The 19878-nt window shown below is 44.2% G+C and overlaps 1 protein-coding gene and 1 long non-coding RNA gene across 4 annotated transcripts in view; one reads left to right on the top strand and one right to left on the bottom strand.

Annotated features, from left to right (window-relative positions):
• Rreb1 (ras responsive element binding protein 1) overlaps positions 1-19878 on the bottom strand; it is a 173624-nt gene that overhangs the window by 150464 nt on the left and 3282 nt on the right. The window lies entirely within an intron of this gene.
• Positions 1965-6908, top strand: Gm46411. The gene is made up of 3 exons (XR_003950624.1): positions 1965-2036; positions 3816-3951; positions 6748-6908. It is a non-coding gene; the product is annotated as a predicted gene, 46411 (long non-coding RNA).

Raw genomic sequence — 19878 nt, 5'->3', positions numbered from 1 at the left:
TACTTTAAAAAAAAAAAAAAAAAAAAAAAAAAAAAACTCAGAAAGATGTTCTCAAACACAGAAAGAGCTTGCAGTGTGTGATGAGCCTTAGTCATCTAACAGAGCACTCCACGTTCTGAGACCTGGTCTCACTTGCTGAAGCTCCTTCAAATGGCAAGACAGAGACTTAGACACGGAAGCCCTGACTGCAGAGGTTGAGAGGTCTTCTCGCTGTGTTGAATCTGAAAGCATCCAATGACATAGGGGCAGTAAGTGACTGATAAGGCTTCGTGGCTCTGTGCTGGCAATGATTCGCCTTCTCGGTCATAGGAGGTACAGCAATGGGACAGAGTCCCTGAGCTCTGCCAAGTACTGTGGGTTTTGGTTGCATCCTACACAGTGTTTAAAAGGTTAGGGGGGGAAAGGAGGTGATGCCTGCTCTGGGGTTGCAGGAAAGTGTAAACCGTCCACCAAGGTGCCTAGAAGGGCCTGTCTGGCGGCCTGTGTCAGCAGTTTTCCAGAGGTACCACATTCCTTAAGGCTTTGCTTCTATTTCCCTGGCTGTTTCCCATCCATTTCCTTCCTTCCTTCCTTCCTTCCTTCCTTCCTTCCTTCCTTCCTTCCTTCTTTTCTCTCTCTCTCTCTCTCTCTCTCTCTCTCTCTCTCTCTCTCTTTCTCTCTCTTTTTTTAATGTATTTTTTTGGAGGGGGTTGATTTTTTTTTTTTTTTTTTTTTTGAGACAAGGTTTCTTTGTGTATCCCTGGCTGTCCTGGAACTCACTCTGTAGACCAGGCTGGCCTCAAACTCAGAAATCCTCCTGCCTCTGCCTCCCAAGTGCTGGGATTAAAGGCGTGCGCCACCACTGCCCGGCTTCCCATCCATTTTCTAAGCATCCAAAGATACTGATAATGTTGAACCTTGAAACTAGGCTCTTCCGCCAGCTAGACAAGTGCTTTACTGAGCCCCAGACCCCAGGATCCCCCTTCCTGCAAATCTGGCTTTGTAACCTAGGATGGCCTGCAACCTATGATCCTCCTGCTTTGCGCTGCCACATGCTAGGAATGTGGCCATGTGTACCCCAGGCTAAATAGTGAGATCCCTCCATGCCCTCGCCATATGCACGTGGGCACCACCATCCACAGATTTGGATCAGGAAGTTGATTAAGAATAAATGTGCACGTGCGTACTAAAAACCCTGGCTTAAATTTGAGCCAAGTGATTAGCCTACATGATCTCATTTAACCCTTGAGATCACCCTTTGAGGTACACAGGATGCCCCACTTATGGAAGAGAGGTTTTAGAGAGATTAAGTCACCAAGGTCACAGAGTGAGGCTGTGACATTCTAAAGTCCCTGCTCTTATCACCTTGTTCTAAAGTGTGAACCAACACAGTATTCCGTTCAGAAATCACCCCCCCCCCATAGCCCACCTCTCTACACAGTCCCTATCTGAAATAGTGATGTTGAACCTTTCACAAGGGGTCGTCGCTAAGTCAGTATACTAAGTATAACTTATTCTGTTCAGATGACCTTGAACTACAAAAGCCAGCTGAATACCATTCTCTCTGTGTGAGTACCTGACCCTGAAGAATGCAAGAGAGCAGGCTGCCGCCAACATTCGAACTGTAAGGGAAAAGCTCACATCAATTTGCTGAGGTGGTAGAAACGGGGACAGGGCGGGGTGGGGTGGGGGGACGGGAGATGGGGGAGGGTCAAGTCGCCACAACCTCTTGCCAGTTACAAACACACATGGCTGTGTTCCCGTTCTTCCTCCTGACAAGTATTCTCCAGGACATGAGATGCAGGAATCGTGGGGTCAGATTCTTATTTAAACTGGGATGGAGAGAACGGGAGAGGGCTGCGGAAGGCAAGGGAGGACTGCTTGAACAGGGGTGTACTGTTTTTCTGCCTCTTCAATGCACCCAAACTTTACCACGCCAGCAGGACAAAGGTTAGGGAAGAGCTGATAAGCTGGGCATCAGATCTGCCGCTGAGAGGCAGAGAGTGCCCGGCTGCCAGAGTCACTGAACTTTCAGAAGAGGAGCCACTGGAGAGAGGGTACATGGGGGGCTTAGTTGGTGAACTACGTCAGTCTGAGGAGTGTCCTCGTCTCTCTATCCTTAAACATAAGGATATAGGGCTCTGAACAGAGTCTGCCTGGAGCATGCTAGTAGTGTTCTACCACTCAACTATAGCCCTAACCCATTTTAGTTACTATGTATCATTTTTGAGACCCAGCCTTAATTATATTGCCCAAGTTAGCCAGGAACTCACATTATAGTAGCTCAAGCTGGCTTTCAATGTGCAATTTGTGCTGCCTCAGTCTCCCGAGTAGCTTGTACACCAGTCCCGGTTCAGGAATTGGTCTTTTGGGGGAGGTGAGAGGGTACAGAGATGAATTTCCACAGCCTAACATCCATGTTCTACCAGGGAGCTACCAGCCCAGGTGAGCATCCAGAGGAAACTGTATTCTCGGAGCTTAGAGGTCTGAGGAATGGTTCTTATCGGATGGTTCTACTACCGCCAGTTACGGTCTTGGCTACATCCTTCGGCACCTGCTGCCAGTGTTTCAAATGAAAGAAAGATACCAGCTGAAGAGGGTGTTTCTGACTAACTCAGGCAAGCGCATGCCCTGATTCCAACCCCCCCAGTGAGCCTTGTTGCAAATACGTGTGCACCTGTGAGCTTTCCACTGAGGACTTATCCTGGTTCCTTAGACTTCTGGAAGGCACCGAAAGAGTGTAGGTCACATAGGTTTCGGTTGCAAATATCAACTGTATTTGGGGTTAATACACAAAGTAGTCACCACACTGGGCATGATCATAAGTCACTGTGCCTTTCCTTCACTGATGGAGAATGTTCTCTAGCAGGGAGAAAGTAGAAGGAAGGAAGATGGTAGAGAAACAGGTCAGAGGAGGCTCCTGTGGGACCGGAAAGAAACAAATAGAAACAAACAAACAAACAAACAAAAACCGATGGGACAGTACTAGGAAAAGTCCGAGTGAGCAAAGCTTACTGGTCTTGCGTACAAATAAACCTTACAAATAAAAATCACTTACAGGCCCAGCTTGTGGGCCTCTCTACCATAATCTTTACACTTGGGAGGCTAAGGTAGGAGGATGGCTGGGAGTGTGGGGCCAGCCCAGGCTACCTAGCCAGTTCCAGACCAGTTTGAGTTTAGAGCTAGACACTATTTCAAGAAAATCAATAAAGTCAGTTACAGCTCCAGGAAGGTTACCTCTAACAGACACTTTTAAACAATTGCCTTGACAAAGGACAAAGTGATTTGACACCTGACCTGGCCGAGGCAGGTAAAGATGGCCTAAGATGCAGGCCTTGCTGTGAGGGTTTCCTGGAGCCTAGCATCACATGGGGCCGTGCCTCCTCGGGCAGTGCCCCTTTGGGCGGTACTCTTGGTTGCCTGCATCTTTTCCTGCATTTGGTCCTTTTGGATAATGCTACCCTGGTGCACCTGCCGCTTTTGCCGAGCAAGGTTCCCAGCCTGGCTGTGGCAGAGGTTTCTCCTCCTTTGCTCTCTCTGATCCGTGCCAGAACATGGTTGAAATATACCATGTTGTGAGACGCAAACATTACCACCTGGGTGATGCTTTCTCTAAAAAGGATGTGGGAACTGGTAAATGGGAACTCCAACAGACTACCTAAAACAAATGCGCTGTAAAAATGCACAGATTCTGCCTCCCATTTCCTCATCACTGTGTTGAGGATGAAAGGCAGGGCCCCACACAACCTAGGCAAGTACTCTATCCCCGATTAGCTGTCCCTACTTATTTCCATGTCTTCACCCAGCAGACATATGACCACTTACTCCTACTATAGGGTCGGCATGCTGAGTAAGTTAAACTGCAGAGGACACTCCTCCCAGCGCGTGGCCCATGGGGAAGAGTCTCAACCTACCAGTTCCACAGACACAGATACCAGCTGTATGTGCTGATCCTGATAAAACCGACAGGCTGTAAGTTCCATAAAGGCAGAGCCGCCTTCTCTCATTTGTTAAATGCTGTAACTGTGTTACATGAATGCCCATCAGATGGGTATATCAATAGGCAAAGCAGAGATGTCAAGCTGTTGAAAGCAATCCTGCAGATTTGGGCTGGTTGGTGGTCACAGTATCACACACTTTTCAGGAACCACAGCCATTTTGTGCATTGTGGACTATTTTGCTTTGAGTTTTGCTATTCTGCAATGCTGAATCAGGACCGAACCTGCCCTCGGGCATGCTAAGTCAGTACATTACCACTAGGCTATATACCCAGCTTTTGTTTTGTATATTGTAATTAATATCCCAGATCAACATAGTATATGGTGAGCACATGACCGACACAGGATTATCAGATGTGTTGGTCTCAAGACTCTTGAACATTTATGATTATTGAACAGGACTCCAAATAGCTCCTGTATGTTATACAAATGGGTAATGTATTAAAAGGCAAAGCTTAGAAATATAAGTAATTATTCACTCAACTAAAAATAGTAACTCATCGTGTGTTAATATAAATATCTATTTTTACAAAAATAACTATTTTCCCACAAAAAGTTAATGAGAGGAATGGCCCGACTTTATTTAACTTTTTCTGAAAATCTCTGAATTGCTAGCTGGCTGTGCTCAGTCTGTTGCAATAGCACACATCACACATCTGGAAAAGCCTGGGAACGCAAAGGGATAATACAAATAATATCTTAATGTCATGATGAAAACTCCTGAAAAATGTCAGAAATTCCCAAGGAATGCCAAACCAGTGTTCCAGAACAGCTGTGTCATCAAAAATGAGCGTATGATGTCATCTTTTGCCAGGGGTAGTGGCAAATACCTTTGATCCCAGCACTCTGGAGGTCGTTGCAGGCAGAGCTCTGTGAGTTCAAGGCCAGTCTGGTCTACATAATGAATTCAAGGCCAGCCAGATATAGCGGCTAAGCTGCTATCAAGGGTATGTAGTCCATGTGTTCACGTGTGTGTGCACTTTCCCAGACAATCTCAAACTGACCTCCCTGCTCCATCTTCAAACTTGCTCTCCATTGGTGGGAATACTGGGATGTTTTATTATTATTTTTAACGTAATTTTTAGCTCCTCAGAATTAAGTCCAGCAGTCTCTTATGGCCTATTCTGCATCTTCTTTCAAACTGGGTTATACAGAGTGAGCTGACTCTTTGTCAAAACTTGCTGAAAACCAAAAACCATCCCCACCCCCCCTAAGGCCATCTGTGGAGGACAGGGTTAAGTTGTTCGTTCTCTATGTGGCCTAAACCCAGAAGCCCCGTTTCCCAGGCCAGGACTTGGCAGGACCTCACAGATGACAAGCCTGGGTTGGTATAAGCAGTCTGCACTCACTCTCCTCAGATTGGAGCAATATTGGAAAAGAAAGCATAAGAGATGTTATGATTATTTTCCAAACTATTTTTACAAAGTAAAGCGTTAGTGAGGTGTTATTGGTTAGTACCACAGGGCCCGTCGCAACAAATCAGGTGGTTTTCTTTCCTGAAGGGTAGTTTACTGATTCCTATCAAATTGTTTTTATGAAGACCCACAGCGGGACGGTGTTAGGACCAAGCAGAATGCTGGGTGCTAGGAATCGAACCTAGGTCCTCTGCAAAAGCAACCAATGCTCTAAACCATGGAGCCTTCTCCTCAGCCCCCCACTCCCCTTGTTTTAAAGACAAGGTCTCAGTATATAGTCAGGATCCTGCTGCCTTAGATGCCAGCTAATCTCCTTCAGTCAAACCAAGTTTCAGAGGAATGTCAGAAGTGAATGGTATAAACATGAATGAATGTAGGAAGTGAGTACCGACAGCTTCTCTGTTTCCCTCTTACCCGAAGATCTCACTGTGTAGACCTTCCAATCCACAGCACTACTCCTGACTCAGCCTCCAGAGTGTGGGGATTGCAGGTGTGAGCCTCCACATCGAGCTTATTTGTTTTCTGGAGTCTGTGGGATGTTAATCATCTCTCTAGATGGTTACTTAACAATAGAAACATTTCGCTACACATCTAAGGCATCGCACTGGTGTCTGCATGCAGAAGGTCCCCTGGGATTAGAGACAAGAATGCCAGGGAAATGAATGTATCACTTTTCGTGTCTACAAATACCTGTGAAAGACAATTATTTCTTCTCCGTTGGGCAGGTGAGAGAACAGAGCCTCTCCCTGCTCCAAGGTTAAATAATTTCTCTAAGGTTATTTAATAGATGGGAAGTGTGACAGCCAGGATTTGAAATCAGGCCTATGTTGCTTAAAAGCTCAAATGGGGTATGTTCATTCTGTGAAAACTTGGAGAACACTACACTTATGATATACTTAGGCTTATTTTAAATAAATTAGTAAATTTAAATACTGGGTTATTTATTATATCTCTTCCATTTAATATCCATTTTCTAAAACATGGGTCAGAGAGAGAGAGATAGCATGGGTTAGAACCCACGCTTATGTATCTGAGGCCTTGGTAAGAGTAGATCTAAAAATAATTATCATATAATATAGGTGGATCAGGCCTGTAATCCCTGTACTTGGGAGGTTAAGGCAAGAGGATTGTCATTGCCTGAGTGATACAGTGAGTGCCAGGTGAGCTAGGGCTACCTAGCAAGATCCTGTCACAAATAACTGCCACCACTTTCATCACCATCACTACCACCATCATCATCAACATTATCATCATGATGATGTCAATATATACCTCTTCTTCTTTAATCTTTTGAGTACGTTTTCTCCCCGTCTCTTTTAGAAATCATCTTTTTAAAAAACATTATTTTATTTTAGGTATATGGGTGTTCAGCTTGTACACCACATGCCTCCCTGGTGTCTACAGATGTCAGAAGTGTCAGGTGCCCTGGAATTGCGGTCATGGATGATGGTGGACTCCCATATGGTTGTTGCAAACTGAACCTAGGTCTTCTGCAAGAGCAACAAGTTCTCTTAACTGCTGAGCCATCTCTCCAGCTCCCATACTTTCTCTTTTAAGTTTTAAGGTTTTCCATTTATGTGAGTGTGTGTGTGTGTGTGGGGGGGGGGTGTTTGAACATACCACAGCACACATCTGGCATTCAGAGGACAGAGGCAGTTCTCTCTTTCCACATTGTGGGTTCCACAAGTCTAACTCACACTGTTGGGCCTGTGCAGCAAGCTCCTTGATCTGCTGAGCCATCTTGCCAGTCTGATTTTCCATCTTTTTCCCCAGGCTACACGTAAGCAAGTGGCATGCCCTGAGTGAGTGCCATTTTCATATCACAGTGTGAAACACATTATCAATAGAGTTTGGCGAGAAACAGATGAAGAGCTACTTTAAATGCTCAGCACATAGCACAGGATAAGGCAAATGCCTCATAACAATAGAGACTCGGAGTTCTCCAACTCTCTAATCTATGTATGGACACGGGTAAAGACGTCTCCAGTGTGTCTGATATGCCACAAGCCTTGGTGCATGCTTCTCTTTTGTGAGATACCTATTCTAAGCCACAGGGACTCTAAACACTTGGTAAGGATTTTCTAAAACAATGAATAATTCATAAAGCATTTAGCAGAACTCTTAAGCTACAACCATGATCCATGCAGCCCCTTTAGAGATGTAGCTCATTGGCAGAACCTAGCATGCAGGAGGGGCTAGGATCAATCAATCCTCAGCAACATGAAAAATCCAAGCAAAAAGAAGTTGATTCTTTCTGGGCAGTGGTGGTGTCCACGTTTGATCCCAGCACTCAAGAGACAGAGGTAGGCAGATCTCTGTGAGTTCGAGGCCAGCCTGGTCTACAGAGCTAATTCTAGGACAGCCAAGGCTACACAAAGAACCACTGTCTCAAACAAACAAAAAACAAAGTAGACTCTCTTGGTCCCCTTTTGGCTAAACCATCTTCTTTTGCAATTAACCAAGAGGTTCATAAAGAACGTGAGAACTATGCATTAAAGGTTAGATGCTATGCATGTAATCAAACATTGCTGAGCCTCTGCCTGCCCTTCGGTACAATGGTTCCCGAACGAGAGACTGCATTCTATGAAAACCCAAGGTGCTCACCTCACACACTGCTAAATGAGTGTCAGCCACCTAACTTTCCATCTGATGACATTTTCCATTGAGTGATAAGTAGTGATCAATGGAACCCCAGCCCACACCACCTTCATAATTAGTAGCAAGTCCTGATTGATGGACACTATGCCCAGGAACCTTTCAATAGGCTGGAATGTCTCTGCCTTCCATGCTGTCTAAGTAATTCCCTTGGTCTAGAATGGGCCCAGGAATTTGTGTTTTAGGTGAATTCCCCGAGTGAGGCGAACACAGGTCCTAAGTGAATTGACAAATATTAACTAAGAAAAAAAAAAAAAACCACAACAGATACTGTTTTATAGCATATTGAAGGAACTGGGCCAACGTTTGGGTGCTTCCCCGGTCTCTCCAAGGGAGGGCTTTATGGTTTGGGTAAAAACCATTAAGAACACATTGGTTTCTTTGCTGGTTTCAGTTTGAGTCTCTGTGTCTTCCAACAAAGTGAAATCACACAATGCCTGGCAGCTTTAGTCTGAGCCTCCCATGTGAATCAGAGCCACATGACGCAGCCGTGCTGAAGAACCAAAACCAGAGGGGACCTGGGTGAGGGGAGCGATGCTATGTTTTCCTTTCCATTTGTTCCTTTCCATTATTCTACATCTTCCACGTGACTTTGCCGTTCTAATGTACTAGCCTAGAGTTATCACGTGGAGTCTTGTCTGGCTTAGCAAGATGCTTGCAAGGTTCCTCCATGTTGAAGCATCTATCAGTATTTCGACTCCCAGTTTACTGTGAAATCCTTTCACCAATTAATAGCTATTTGGACTGCTTGGTGAACAATGTAATTTTTTTTTTGTATGAGCAGACATTTAAAAAATTTATAGCTCCATAGATACCTTTGTGATAGTAACAAGTAAAAAAGAATGACATTTGCTCTTTTATCTAAGGGGACCCAAATGCTGGAAGCTAGTCAGTATATAAAGTGACTATCATCTCAAAGGATATGGTACCTTTGATACAAAATTCGGGAAAACACAGGGTATTAGAAATATACCCTAAGAAGATTTCCAGTGCTCTCTCAGTGGTCTGACAATAAATAATCCTGCTAGTAAGAAAGAAATTACAGATTGGAAGCAGCCTGAGGTAGCAGAGAAAAATAAAGCAGGCTGCCAAATGTTTAGATGAACATCAACAACAGAAATCAGAAGTCTACAATGGTTTGAATTGGGTAAAAATGTCAGATCAGGTAAAATAGAAGAAAGGTTCAGCCCTCTCAGGACAGAGCAGTGGTTGTGATGCGTTGTCACGCTGTCCATAGTTGTTGTTCTAAGCAATGCCTCATGGAACACGACATTTGACTAGTGCCATCCAAATATGATCACACTCAGCTCATAAAATAGTCTAAATAGTTACAAGGACATCATAGACACAGAGATGCTTGATGTGCCATTTGATGCATTAAAATATCTATATCTATCAATATAGATATAAACATACATGTGTGTGTATGTGTATGTATTTTGTTTTATAGTATATAATGAGTAAGTAAGAATAGATTATATAGCTGGTCAGTGGTGGCACATGCCTTTTATCCCAGCACTTGGGAGGCAGAGGCAGGTGGATTTCCAAGTTCAAGGACAGCCTGGTCTACAGAGTGAGTTCCAGGACAGCCAGGGCTACACAGAGAAACCATGTCTCGAAAAACCAAAAAAAAAATTTATATATTAATACCAAGTAATATATACCACATACATGGGCTAGTGTTCCTACACATGTTGGGATAGGAAAATGAAATATGTATTATAGATAGTTTTATTTCTTTACTAAAATGTTTATATGTTTATATGTCTTTCTGTGTACATGCTCAACAGTTTTGGTGGGTTGTGACCCTTTGTAGTTTGAACAACCCTTTCACAGGAATCACCTGAGACCATGGGAAAAACTGTAATTTACATGATAACAGTAGCAAAATTATGGTTATGAAGTAGCAACAGAAAATAATTTTATGGTTGGGGGGTCACGACAACACGAGGAACTGTAGTAACTGGTCGCAGTAGTAAGAAGGTTGAGAACCATTGCTCTAGAAGAACAGCAAGTTCTCCTAACTATTGAGATGTCTGCTCTTCCAGACCCTAGATGTAGCTTAACAAGGAAAAACATATCAAACTGTCTTAGACGTTGAAGAGGCTCCCTGTGACAAACAGAATTAGCGTTCAAACACATAAACTTGCCAAGGTGAAACAAATCCTTCAGGTCACTGAGACTCAGTGCATGGTTGGTAACCAGGTCGGACACTGACGTTTCTGCACATTGTCCTCTGATGTGCCTGACTACTGTAAACACATCATTTCTACCCCAGTTCCTCTACAGATTCCGGATCCTCCCACTAAAGATTCTAAAAACTTCGGCTAGGGGAGTAAAGATGTTTTCAACATTTATGGAGAAAGGCAGCAAGCCAAGGACACTGAGACATCCTATACCATCCTGGGTGGCAGGAGTCATCAGAAAGCTGTGACAGTTCATAGCAACACGAAGGGTGACATGGCTGTCATTGAACAGGCAGTAGTTCTCTTTTTCAGAACTAGGGATAGAACCTAGGGTCTCATACATGTCAGGAAAGCTACTCGATCACTGAGCCGAAAGCCCTAGCCCAAAAGCAATGTCCAATTTAGCAATTCTTTTCTATTCATCTTCTAATGTAAAAATTAAAAGACCTTCCCAAACCTAAAACCTTCTTTTTTTTTTTGGAGGGGGGTTCAGGAGTTAGGGAAGCAGAGTTTCATTATGAATGTAGCCTTAACTGGCCTGGAGCTCACTCTGCAGACCAGGCTAGCTTCTCCCTGCTTCTGCTTCTTCAGTGCTGGTACCAAAGGCATGCACACACCTGAGACCCTCCATTTGGATGGAAACCAAGCACAGAGCTATCCAGAAAGCACCAGCTGGTTCTCCAGATGTGTGATTAAAGTCACTCTCAGAGAACAAATGATGAGCGCTTAACCAGGGGTTCCTGCTGGCAGCCCTGGCATCCGTTTCTTTCCTAGGAGCCACTTAAATCTTCCCCACTTGTTAAGCTGCGAAGATTGAGACAAAATGTTTGCCGGCCAAGCAAACACTGGTTTTAAAATTCTGCACTTGAGTGGCTGGGTAAAATACCTGTTTACTGAAATAAATGTTTTATTTGGAAAACCTCTGCTCCTGTGGTCGCTTTCCAAGAAACACACCAGGATTACCAGGAAGGTAATATCACCCCTTGATAGAGAGAGGCTGGCATCTTAGGGCAATTGGCACCAGGTTTGCTCTCATAAGACAGAAGAAAGTCACATGCTTGACAGCTCAATCCCACACCAAAAATGCTGTGGCTGTGTCCCGAACGAGACCAGCTTCCTTCCCAAGAGAACCCCTTACAGTTTTCAAAAATAACCTCATTATACTGGGTCTGTTGCTTTAGAGTTGTGAGCTCTGGTTGTCATATATGACAGGACGTGTGTTGTATAGTGCATGTGTGTGGAAAGACAACATTGGGTGTCTTCCCTGTCACTCTCTACTGTAGTTTTTGAGACAGAGTCTCTTACTGAACATGAGGTTCCCATTTTCAGGCCTTGCTGGCCAGGCAAGCCCTCAGCACCTGCCTGCCTGTACTGCCTAGTTCAGGTTTGGGGTGGGGGAGGGGGAAGGGTCCGGGAGGGGAGGGGGTTACAGGTTGCCATGTCCAGATTTGTTTATTTTTTTAATGTAGATGCTGGGGATACAAAGCTTGTACATGGAGCATTCTACCCTCCGAGCCATCTCTCCAGCCCCCAAAGGCATCTCTTAGTAGGATTCATAAGCACCCTGAAATGCCCTGATTCACCAGGCTGTTGTACCAAGCTCAAGGCACGTTTAACTTAAATCCCATTTAAGTAAATTCCCACCCCGTTCTCCCTTTCTCTTTTTCTAAGGCAGAGTCTCACTATGTAGCCCTGGATGGTCAGTCAGGTACTCGATATGTAGCCCAGGTCAGCCTCTTATGGCAATTCTCCAGTCTCAGCCTTCTGAGTGCTGGGATTATTCTCTATCTAGGACTTAATTAAAGAAACAAAAGGAAACATCATAAAAGATAGCCATGGTACCCAGAGATTAATTTCATATGAAGGCTCTAGTCTTAGACATCATATTTGACCAAATAAAATTCCCCTATGGTTTAAGGATTTCATCAATGTTTCCTTTTTCCAGGCATGGCAGTAATTCCAGCACTCTGGTGGTGGAGGCTGGAAGATCTGGAACTCAAAGGCAGCCTCTGTCACAGAATGAATTTGAGGCCAGCCTGGACTGGATGAGACCCAAACAAATGAGATCTCAAACAAACAAACAAACAAACAAACAAACAAGCAATCAGTCTCCTGACAATATCAGGCTTTAAGGGAATAAAATAGATCATTATTGGTCATAATAAGACTTTCCCAATGAAGCATATTCTCCTATATTAAAAAAATGCATATAGCCAAGTCTTCCATGTTTTTACTTATAATGTGCTAAGACATGTTATAAAATATGCAAAATTGGTCAACACACAGGACATAGGAGACATTATTTGAAATAAGTTCTACCAATGACCAATAAGAAATAACAAAGTTGATGAGGTGGCTACAAAAACTGTCCCCTGGTTTGCACATTCACACCTGCTTCATGCCTGCACACACACATACCACACACACACACACACACACACACACACACACTCACACACATATTCCTCTTCCTCCTCCTCCTCACCATCATCAAAAAATAAGAGTAAAAAAAAATGGAATGGGTATGTGGCTCAGTTAGTGGAATATATGGTTAGCATGCGCAAGACCCTGGGCTCAATCTCTAGTATTGGGAGAAACCAAACCAAACCAAACCAAACCAAGCCAAACCAGACCAAACCACACCAAACCCAGAAACAAACTCAATGTCATCAGAGAAATAAAAATCCCAATGAGATACCACTTTAATTTTGATAGGACGGTGAGAGTGTGTTCTTTGAGACAGGCAGGGTCTTGCCATATGGCCCTGCCTGGCCTGGCACTTACTATCCCTTGAACTCTCTGCCTGCTTCTGCCTCTTTAATGCTTAGATTAAAAGTGTGTAGCACCCAGCACAGCCCAGAGGTAGAGAATTTTGAAAAAATAGAAAATAAGAAAGACTAGCAAAGATACGAAGAAATCCGTGCCTGTGCATCGCTGGACAGAATGTAAAATGGAGTACCCAGATCAGAAAAGAGCTTGGTAGCTCTCCCCAAAGTTAAGGAACTGACCCAACAATTCCATTGATGCCTGAAAGCCAGTCCTAGCAGCATCGTTCAAATCAGCTAAGGGCCACAAACAACACGTGCACCTGTTTACACAGTGAAATCGAGCGTTTAAAAGGAGACCTTAGGAAAAGTGAAGACTAAACAAAGTGTGCTATACACAGAGGGCGGGATATTATTCAGCCGTAAAAAAGAATGGAGCATTGAGCCGTGCTATGGCAGAGATGAATTTTGAAAAAAAAAAAAAAAAAAAACATATGCTGGATAAACCAGCAAGACTCAGAAGGATGAATATAGCTATGATTCCACTGGTATGAAATATCCAGGCTGTGCACAGGGAATAGAAGGTCCGTTAGAAGTTACGGTGATCTTGGGCAAGATGTGACAGGGGGTTAATACTTACTTAATGGACACAGAACTCGTGTTTGTGTGACTTTTAAAAACTGTTGATGTAGAAGGGAGAGCTACTCACAAACACTCTGGATGTGACAGATGCCACAGTCTTATGCACTTGAATTAGCCACAGCAGCAAATTTTATGCTACCAAGAGTTGACCACAATAAAATGGTTTATCTTGAAAAGCCGACACTACAGAAGGAAAGGTAAAAATACACAAGTTGATGTTCTGTTTTCTTCCGGCATCCCAGTGGGTCTTCCTGCAAGCTGCAGGGTGGGCAGCTTCCAAGCAAAACCTGGCCTTCCTCGTGAGTGGACTGTGTGGTAGGGGGGGATATCAGGAAGATATTTAGGACTACAGCTAAAAGCGAATTTTATTTTTACTGTGCCTAGACTGAAGATCCGAGGAGAATTAACTAGGTTCTTATACCGAGAGTTAGTCCTGGGAAATCGCAGAAAAGTTGGATTTTTTTTTTTTCCCAGAGCTGAGGACTGAACCCAGGGCCTTGCGCTTGCTAGGCAAGCGCTCTATCACTGAGCTAAATCCCCAACCCACAAATTTTATTTTTAATGTAAGGAGAAGAGGACCCTTTTCAGTAAACGTTCTACAGAGCCAGATAGAGACCCCCAAGGAGGTGGTCTTGTCCCTTGCAGCACAGAATTGGAGATCTGAATTATGCAAGTATGATAAAAAAAAAAAAAAAAAAAAAACACCAGAAAAGTCCTCTTCACTTCAGCAAGGAATTCAGGCACGCATTTGCTTCTTCCATGCTAGGGCACAGTAGCCTCCTAAAACATTCTGTGTGCTCTGGTGGTTGTCCTCAAGCAAGACTCAAGTCCCAATTTAACTTCCTCCTTTCCAAAGCTATTTTCAAAGTCATTTTCATCACCCCCTCTGCCCCAGGCTCAAGAGCATCCATCACAAGATAAAATGACAGGAAATAATAAAACGATTAACAGCTCAAGACCAAGTGGCACCAACACTGCCCATGCCCAGAGTGTCAAATATGAGGCTGGCTAAGGACCAAGGCAATCAGAAATAAGACACACAGAGTCTGAGGGCTAAGCTGACATTTCAGGAGTCTGCAGCAGTCCTGTTGAAGACACGACTGGCAAAGCAAGGGGGCACAGCTCTGGGACCCGGGCAAAGTAGCATAAGCTCTCCATTCACATTTCCTAAGGTTTCTTTTCAGTCACACCGTTTCACTGTGCAAACAGGCCTGTGTGGAGTGCTGCAGTTTGGGGGTTAAAAGCTGGAGGACTTCTTTAATTCAGAAACCAACCAACCATCCACCCTCAGATCTAAAAGGAAAACTAACATTAAGACAACGCTCTGCTCCCAAGCCCGTCTCAGCTCTCCCGTTTTAGAGGTCTGCAATGTGACCAGAGCAACTGCTTTTCCCTTTACTCTGGCAGTCCTGTTGAAACCCATAACTATCATGCACCGAGAAAGGCAAACATTATATAAATGCAGTATGAAATGGTCAACACACCCCATCAGGTACATGGTGGGATTGTCTAGTATCTGTGAAATCCCTGGTTTCACACCTAGCACCACTAAATGTATAGGTATACATACATGGACACACTTACACAAATGTATATGCATATACATATAAATGTATACATATATGTGTGTGTGTGTGAGACACACACATACACACTACACATAATAACAGAGACTCCCAAGTTAGTCCTTTAAAAAGCTGTTTATGCCTTCTGTCCTTACATATAGCTCAGTTGGCAGAGTGCTTGTCTATCACATGTCTATCATATCATATGTCTTTCAAACAATGCCCAGCTCTGCAGCTCCCCAATATTTTGGTACACACTTCTGACCCTAGCACTCAGGAGGCAGAGGTAGGAGGAGCCAATGTTCAAGGTAACCATATAAATGAGATAATTTCAAGTTGAGAGATGGCTGGGAGGAATGAAACCCATCTGAAGTCCTATGTTTCTACACTATTATAGTATAGAGGATTTAGAAAGAGATGCTACATCTGTTTCTAAACTGGTTCTACTAAGTCAAACTTGGGTAGAAAGGAACCAGGATTGTGAGGATGCAGGTACACATCCCCACCAAAGCTCTTGGTCCCAAGCTCTTGGTGACACTGTATATTATCTATGCCTGATTTGGATGCTATCAGAAAGAAAGAAAGAAAGAAAGAAAGAAAGAAAGAAAGAAAGAAAGAAAGAAAGAAAGAAAGAAAGAAAGAAAGAGAGAAAGAGAGAAAGAGAGAGAGAGAGAGAGAGAGAGAGAGAGAAAGAGAGAAAGAAAAGAAAAAAGAAAAGAAGAAAGAAAGAGAGAAAATCTATTGCTAATCCAAACTCATCAGGAAATCCTGGCTTTGTAAAGTGGAGTCCTCTGAATTTAGAGACGTGAATACGGCAGATATTATTTGAAGTGTTCTGTTTTAGTTCCAACACTGATATTGTTCAAAAATTCTCTTCTCTGGGCCTTCTAACATGCTAGGTTTAAAAAGCTGCCAAACTGGTTTTAACACATCTTTTTAAGGCTGATAAACAAAAGGCAGTTTTGAGTAAAATCAGCCAATTCCATGAGTTTCGTAAGTCCAGCAGTACATTGAGGTGGACAGGCATGGAATAAACTATACACGCCGCCAGCTACCACAGCTGTGGGAGGGCATTTCTCCTTTGGAGAAATACAAACCAAAAACTTCTTTAGACCTGAAGCTGACCTGTTGGAAGGATGGCCTTCGAATCTGTTTTGTGGGCATCATGGATTGCGGCTATGGGAAAACAGTAAGTAATTATGAAAATAGTCTGGCATTTAAAAATGTGCTATTGGGCTGGAGAGATCGATTAGTGGTTAAGAGTGCTTACTGGTCTCCCAGAGAAGCAGAGATCCATTCGGCTCATAACTACCTGTAACTCTAGCTCCAGGGGACCTGATATCTCTAGCCTCCACGGGTACCCAGACTCATGTGCACACAGCAAAGCCCTACATACACAGAGCAGGGTGGAGTGTGAGGTGACAATTCTGCCACTTACAACCCTCACTGTCTGTTTTAAACAGGAGCTTTCGTCTGCTCCCTCACCAGGCATGCCACACTGTAGACACCAGAGCTGTTCTCTTTATACTGTATAAACAAAAGAAGAGCCAGCGATCAGTTTGTAGTTGGATAATGGCTACTGGCCTGATTGAAAGTTAGCTGTGACAAAATGTCTGACTGGTGTTCAGCAGAGCACACATTTCTTTTGTGACAATAAGAAATAGACTTGTCTGTAGGAGGTTATTTCTCACACCCACGGCCATCGCCTTTTAGAATCTTTCTCCAAACTTCTGGCAATGTATCTCTGCCTTTAAGCTGGTGCTTACAGCCTGTGGCTTGCCTCACCTCACCTTAGACAGACAGAGCTGCCTTGAGACATCAGCCAAACAGTCTACTCCCGAGGATACTGCCAATTGCCACACCCTAGGTCTGTGAATCCAAGGGTACAGGAAGTGGTCTGCCCAAGCTGGGCTATTGCATCATTCCCACCGGCTTCCATGTACACAGTTTGAGTCACTCCCTACCACACCGGACTCAGAAACGCCACCTCCTTCCAACTCAGCCGGACAGAGGTCTTGAGGCACACATCCCATCCTCTCTTCCAGACCACTGCTAAATTTGGAAGGCGGCAGGTCACTGGGATAAAAACAACTCTGAGCGCTGTCTGTCACGGGCTGTCCATTCAATGCCCAAACGGAGGACACGTTTGAGATGTACGCATGGAAAGCTAGAACTTTCTTGGTCTCCTTAGGAGAGTCACAAGACCCTTGGGGATATCTCCAGCTGTACCGTAAACTGGCAAAGATGGAAGTTATTCCAAGGGACCCACACCAGGATGTCCTAAAAGGGCATCTGAAAGCATGGACTGCTGATCTTGGGATGATTTGATGCTGCACCAAGGGGTGGGGCTCCTTAATCTGATGAGGCAGGTTAGAAGCCACTGAGCTCAAGCACTTTGGTTAGAACAGTGCTGAGCCATCATTTGGGCTCTGCGAAAAAGCCCCAGAAATGACTAATTTGTGGTCTATGAGGAGGGAGATTTTCCAGATTGTACTGAGGCACATTTTAACTGAGAACGCTCCCCTAACACTGGTCTTCTGCCAACTGGTTCGAACTCAGGTGCTTGGTTACACCTGGGACGTGCCATTACTTCCAGTGAGTGATGCACAGGCCCGTGAGTCACCCATTCCCCTAAATCGCTTACACCCAGGTTCTAACATGACCTCGGACACAACTTTCTCAAAAGAACATTTGTCAGTTTGCCTCGAACGCAGGCTTCCTGTGGATCATCCTACCACTCAAAGCATCTGGAGATACAGCATCAGGTACCGTGACTTTTGAGTCCTGCCCATAACCTTCCATAAAAGACAGTCATTTTCTGTTTTAATATTATTTATGTGTGTGCATGTGTGTGTGTGTGGGGGGGGGGTTGCCTGTGGAGGCCAGAAGAGAGTATCAGATCCCCTGGGGCTGAAATTATGCACAGTTGTATGCTACCCAGTATGGATGCTGGGACCCATACCCAGGTCCTCTGAGAGCAGGAAGCACTCTTAGCCAAGGAGCCATTTCTCCAGCCCCTCTTTTATCTTTATAAAAATCATTTTGTGAGGGTCTTGCATACTCTAAGCAAGTACCCCAGTGAGTTACATCCCCACTCCTGTTTCCTTTAACAAAAGTATTGTCCCCTTGGGTCCCTGCCATCACCACTCATGGTCCTTCAACTCCTACTGCCACCCAAGGCTGATCTCCTCCAAATCTAACTTTGATCTCCTATAGCCTACCAGGGCCCACTCCAGACCACTGCAATAACATGAGCAGAATAAAAAAGTGAGCCACACAGAATTCCTTGGGTTTCCCTCTGCACATTCGGCTATGTTTAATGTGCTGGAGTCTATTAAGTATGCAACATCATGTCACACACACACACACATACACACACACACACACACACACACAGAGAGAGAGAGAGAGAGAGAGAGAGAGAGAGAGAGTTTCTCTGCGTAGTCCTTCCTGTTTGGGGGGCTCTAAGGGCATGCACCACTACCAGGCCATACATCTATTTTATGGCTAAAACTTGCTAACAGTTATCTGAGCTGTTGAAAAATGGACTTGTTTGATTCAGAGTTGGACAAACCCTCCATAAAACAGTATCTACCAAGCATAGAATGAGGTATGCCTGTATTTGCCCTGCTTTAAACTCTCTCGTAATCCTCTGTTATCTGCAGACAAAGTCCCAGGACCCAACCATTCCTTGTCCCTGGTTGGTCTGGCCTAATCTTTTCACTGAAATGACAAATTTCATATCCGATCTATCTCTTCCAGCAAAGCTGCTCAATTCAGATTCCTGGGGTGCGCTCTGCAACTTTCCGGCTCTTGACTCCCAGGCTTAGAGCACGAGGAATGCTTTTTCCTTTCTAGCTATAAAAGTCATGTCTATCCTTTAAAGCCCAAGTTTCAGTCATAAGACCATCCTCAGAACTACTTCCTGACAGGTGCCACCTGTCAGCCACCACACAAGAACATTCCCAGCACCCTAAAGCAACCAAGCCCGAGCAAGGGTGTGGGCTTTCTCCATCCCCTTCCGGGTACCTTCAGCAGCCGCCTCTGAGAAGGTGAGCTTGGCACTTGGCACGTCACAGTGCCCCACCCCTACCCAACCTAGTATGCTGTGCTCTCTACCCCTTCTGGAATTTCCAGTGGTAATTTTTGTCCAGCACCCTCACTGGTAGCTATTCACCAGCTGGTGGTATGTATATGTATATATATATATATATATATATATATATATATATATATATATATATATACACAAACACACACACACACACACACACACACATATATATATAGTGTGTGAGTAGGATATACACACATATAATATATATGCACATATATATTGTACGATATCTTTTATATACATACACAGGTATCAGTGAGTAGATTGCTCCTAGCACATTATCCAACATATGTGAAAATCTAATATAATGAATAGGAAACTTTTACCCTTCCCTCCCCCCAAGGGTAGCTGGCTTACTGTGTATACTGTATAGTTCTGACAGGCTGGGAACTTGCTATGAAGATCAAGCCAGTCTCAAACTCAGAGATCTGCTTGCCTCTGTCTCCTGAGAGCTAGGAGTAGAGACATGTGCCACGGGACCTGGTGACAACTTAAAAAAAAAATCTTTTCCACTACTGGAGAACAAACCCAGGGCCTCACCAATACCAATAGAGCA

Source organism: Mus musculus, chromosome 13 (genome assembly GCF_000001635.26).
Source record: "Mus musculus strain C57BL/6J chromosome 13, GRCm38.p6 C57BL/6J".
NCBI classification, from domain to species: Eukaryota; Metazoa; Chordata; class Mammalia; order Rodentia; family Muridae; genus Mus; species Mus musculus.
This window is presented reverse-complemented; position numbering and strand designations above follow the sequence as displayed.